Genomic DNA, 5,000 nt, shown 5'->3' on the forward strand with positions numbered 1-5,000 from the left:
CGCTACTCGCACTGCCCGCTCCCCTGTGTATCGCTTCATGTTAAACACCTTGCAAGTCTTGCTGACTTTCCACATGCTCCTGCTGTACACTGTAATGTGGATGGCAGCAGGACGTACATGCCGCCCCCCCCCCACCCCTCCCCACGTCCCCACGTCCCCACCTTGCCCCCTGCCTTCGCAAGCTGGTTGGTGACAAGTTTGCATGTTCAATGCCCTTCGCATGCGACGTACGCAGGCTACGTTGTGGTGCGGCCTGTGTCAACTGTCCGCTGATGTCGTACGCGTGAACCACAATCTGTACTGCACATTCGTCCTTATGTACTGAATGATACATCGTGGCACATGTGTGACCGTACAACGACTGCGCCCAAAAACGGCGGACCATACAGTGCAAATATTGTGCACGCAGCTACGTGTCGTCTCCCTATGAGAGCTGGATTGCAGTGTGGTACGCCATAGAGACGTGTGGGAGGAACGGACGCCGTGGATGGCGATCAGCATGAGCTGTCTGTTGATGTATTCGGACCTAGTCGTCTCTCCTCACACACCGTGATGGCATGGTGCACCGCGTTCCATATCTGCGACATGCTACAGAGGCCGGTTGACAGTCGTTCGAGCAATGGACATCGCATACGTACGGGGGCCACCTTCCACGTATTGTCTAGGCGTGCACATTTTGTTGCGTGTATGTGGGCAGACGTAGTGTGGCGTGACACCTGACACAGGCATGCAATAATCGTTGAAGTTGCAAATGGCGATGGACGCCTGCGTTTTCTGGTGAAGTTACGCAAATGAAGAAATGGTAACCTGTTGTGGTGCGGTTGTTCTCGCTAGGGGTGAATCGGTGATGGCGACGATAGGTTGAGGTACTAACCGGTTGTTCCAGCGATACCCACCATGCCGACGAAACTGAACGGCATCTGGGTGTGAAGCGATACGCGGCGGTGGCTGGGTGGGACCGTCCCCGGCCGGTGAGGGGGCGCCTCCCGGCGTGCTGGCCGCGCGGTGCGTGGGCGCACGCGCTACAGCCGGCTGGTGGGGGCGGCCAGTGGCAGGCGCGCCGGCCGACGGACGCGGCAGGCGTCGCAGCTGCGCGCCGGCGCACCCTGCGCGCGGCGCCGTGCGGCCAAAGTAGGTCCTCGCGGGCCCGGTGCGAAGCGTGGTGGACATCTTCAGTGTGCTGGTCCGATTGAGGACTGTGTGCGTTGAGGATGCGCCGCCGCCCGGCGCTCGGCGCCGCGACGCCGTCTGCTGCTCGGTCGCCCCAGCGGTTCTCGCTGGTGGTTTGTATCGCAGCTGTGCGGATGTGTTGGCGCGTGCGCTGTGCTGGGAGAGTTCGCTTCGGCACCCAAGTGGGGCTTTTGTCCTTCTGTGGCGCTGGCGTTGGAGCTGCCGGTCACCGTAGGTGGCGCGTGTTGTCTCCCGCCGGCAATGCCACGACAGCACGCTCCCGGGCCTCTGTCGGCAGCGGCAAGCTCAGTTGGGAGCACGGGTGGTCGCACCGAAAGCGTCTACTCGCCTAACTCCGGGCGATTGCGCCTCTCTCGAACCCGACCAAGTACTTGGGACGGCGCTGCGCGCCGCCGGGACCTGAGAGGGTTTCGAGGTGTATTGTGCAGGGGAGCTCAGCCTCCTCCTGTTTGCAGAATGATTGAGCGGACGCTTGCGTGTTCGCGCGGGCCCCCGGGACACACTCCCGGGCGGCCGGCTGCTCAGCTCTAGTTGACGCAGCTCCCTGGTTGATCCTGCCAGTAGTCATATGCTTGTCTCAAAGATTAAGCCATGCATGTCTCAGTACAAGCCGCATTAAGGTGAAACCGCGAATGGCTCATTAAATCAGTTATGGTTCCTTAGATCGTACCCACGTTACTTGGATAACTGTGGTAATTCTAGAGCTAATACATGCAAACAGAGTCCCGACCAGAGATGGAAGGGACGCTTTTATTAGATCAAAACCAATCGGTCGGCTCGTCCGGTCCGTTTGCCTTGGTGACTCTGAATAACTTTGGGCTGATCGCACGGTCCTCGTACCGGCGACGCATCTTTCAAATGTCTGCCTTATCAACTGTCGATGGTAGGTTCTGCGCCTACCATGGTTGTAACGGGTAACGGGGAATCAGGGTTCGATTCCGGAGAGGGAGCCTGAGAAACGGCTACCACATCCAAGGAAGGCAGCAGGCGCGCAAATTACCCACTCCCGGCACGGGGAGGTAGTGACGAAAAATAACGATACGGGACTCATCCGAGGCCCCGTAATCGGAATGAGTACACTTTAAATCCTTTAACGAGTATCTATTGGAGGGCAAGTCTGGTGCCAGCAGCCGCGGTAATTCCAGCTCCAATAGCGTATATTAAAGTTGTTGCGGTTAAAAAGCTCGTAGTTGGATTTGTGTCCCACGCTGTTGGTTCACCGCCCGTCGGTGTTTAACTGGCATGTATCGTGGGACGTCCTGCCGGTGGGGCGAGCTGAAGGCGTGCGACCGCCCCGTGCGTGCTCGTGCGTCCCGAGGCGGACCCCGTTGAAATCCTACCAGGGTGCTCTTTATTGAGTGTCTCGGTGGGCCGGCACGTTTACTTTGAACAAATTAGAGTGCTTAAAGCAGGCAAGCCCGCCTGAATACTGTGTGCATGGAATAATGGAATAGGACCTCGGTTCTATTTAGTTGGTTTTCGGAACCCGAGGTAATGATTAATAGGGACAGGCGGGGGCATTCGTATTGCGACGTTAGAGGTGAAATTCTTGGATCGTCGCAAGACGAACAGAAGCGAAAGCATTTGCCAAGTATGTTTTCATTAATGAAGAACGAAAGTTAGAGGTTCGAAGGCGATCAGATACCGCCCTAGTTCTAACCATAAACGATGCCAGCCAGCGATCCGCCGCAGTTCCTCCGATGACTCGGCGGGCAGCCTCCGGGAAACCAAAGCTTTTGGGTTCCGGGGGAAGTATGGTTGCAAAGCTGAAACTTAAAGGAATTGACGGAAGGGCACCACCAGGAGTGGAGCCTGCGGCTTAATTTGACTCAACACGGGAAACCTCACCAGGCCCGGACACCGGAAGGATTGACAGATTGATAGCTCTTTCTTGATTCGGTGGGTGGTGGTGCATGGCCGTTCTTAGTTGGTGGAGCGATTTGTCTGGTTAATTCCGATAACGAACGAGACTCTAGCCTGCTAACTAGTCGCGTGACATCCTTCGTGCTGTCAGCGATTACTTTTCTTCTTAGAGGGACAGGCGGCTTCTAGCCGCACGAGATTGAGCAATAACAGGTCTGTGATGCCCTTAGATGTTCTGGGCCGCACGCGCGCTACACTGAAGGAATCAGCGTGTCTTCCTAGGCCGAAAGGTCGGGGTAACCCGCTGAACCTCCTTCGTGCTAGGGATTGGGGCTTGCAATTGTTCCCCATGAACGAGGAATTCCCAGTAAGCGCGAGTCATAAGCTCGCGTTGATTACGTCCCTGCCCTTTGTACACACCGCCCGTCGCTACTACCGATTGAATGATTTAGTGAGGTCTTCGGACTGGTACGCGGCATTGACTCTGTCGTTGCCGATGCTACCGGAAAGATGACCAAACTTGATCATTTAGAGGAAGTAAAAGTCGTAACAAGGTTTCCGTAGGTGAACCTGCGGAAGGATCATTACCGACTAGACTGCATGTCTTTCGATGTGCGTGTCGTGTCGCGCAACACGCTACCTGTACGGCTCGCAGTAGCCGTGCGCCGCGTGCGGAACCACGCGTGCCTCTCAAAACTAGCGGCAATGTTGTGTGGTACGAGCGCTGAAGCGCTGGAGCGGCTGGCGTGCGGCACCTGGCGCCTGGCGCCGGTTTTGAATGACTTTCGCCCGAGTGCCTGTCCGCTCCGGTGTGGAGCCGTACGACGCCCGTCGGCCGTGAGGCCGTTGGACACAGAACGCTGGAACAGGGGCCGCCACACGCCTCACTCCCGCCTATGCGACCGTCTCGAAAGAGGCGGCGGAAACTGAGAAAAGATCACCCAGGACGGTGGATCACTCGGCTCGTGGGTCGATGAAGAACGCAGCAAATTGCGCGTCGACATGTGAACTGCAGGACACATGAACATCGACGTTTCGAACGCACATTGCGGTCCATGGATTCCGTTCCCGGGCCACGTCTGGCTGAGGGTCGGCTACGTATACTGAAGCGCGCGGCGTTTGCCCCGCTTCGCAGACCTGGGAGTGTCGCGGCCGCCTGTGGGGCCGGCCGCGTCTCCTCAAACGTGCGATGCGCGCCCGTCGCCTGGCGGTTCGCATACCGGTACTTTCTCGGTAGCGTGCACAGCCGGCTGGCGGTGTGGCGTGCGACACCTCGTACAACGACCTCAGAGCAGGCGAGACTACCCGCTGAATTTAAGCATATTACTAAGCGGAGGAAAAGAAACTAACAAGGATTCCCCCAGTAGCGGCGAGCGAACAGGGAAGAGTCCAGCACCGAACCCCGCAGGCTGCCGCCTGTCGTGGCATGTGGTGTTTGGGAGGGTCCACTACCCCGACGCCTCGCGCCGAGCCCAAGTCCAACTTGAATGAGGCCACGGCCCGTAGAGGGTGCCAGGCCCGTAGCGGCCGGTGCGAGCGTCGGCGGGACCTCTCCTTCGAGTCGGGTTGCTTGAGAGTGCAGCTCCAAGTGGGTGGTAAACTCCATCTGAGACTAAATATGACCACGAGACCGATAGCGAACAAGTACCGTGAGGGAAAGTTGAAAAGAACTTTGAAGAGAGAGTTCAAAAGTACGTGAAACCGTTCTGGGGTAAACGTGAGAAGTCCGAAAGGTCGAACGGGTGAGATTCACGCCCATCCGGCCACTGGCCTCCGCCCTCGGCAGATGGGGCCGGCCGCCCGCGCGGAGCAATCCGCGGCGGGGTCGTGTCCGGTTGCCTTTCCACTCGCCGCGGGGTGGGGCCGTTCCGGTGTGCGGTGGGCCGCACTTCTCCCCTAGTAGGACGTCGCGACCCGCTGGGTGCCGGCCTACGGCCCGGGTGCGC

At 58.2% G+C, this 5,000-nt stretch overlaps 2 non-coding genes and 1 pseudogene across 2 annotated transcripts; all 3 read left to right on the top strand.

The window, feature by feature from the left end:
* The first annotated feature begins 1,732 nt into the window (after positions 1-1,732).
* Positions 1,733-3,641, top strand: LOC124772951. The gene has a single exon (XR_007014402.1). It is a non-coding gene; the product is annotated as a small subunit ribosomal RNA (ribosomal RNA).
* Positions 3,642-3,992: 351 nt separating this feature from the next.
* On the top strand, positions 3,993-4,147 carry LOC124772935. The gene has a single exon (XR_007014388.1). It is a non-coding gene; the product is annotated as a 5.8S ribosomal RNA (ribosomal RNA).
* Positions 4,148-4,335: 188 nt separating this feature from the next.
* The window catches only part of LOC124773044, a 4,222-nt pseudogene continuing 3,557 nt past the window's right edge, over positions 4,336-5,000 (top strand).

Source organism: Schistocerca piceifrons, unplaced genomic scaffold (assembly GCF_021461385.2).
Source record: "Schistocerca piceifrons isolate TAMUIC-IGC-003096 unplaced genomic scaffold, iqSchPice1.1 HiC_scaffold_943, whole genome shotgun sequence".
Lineage (NCBI taxonomy): Eukaryota > Metazoa > Arthropoda > Insecta > Orthoptera > Acrididae > Schistocerca > Schistocerca piceifrons.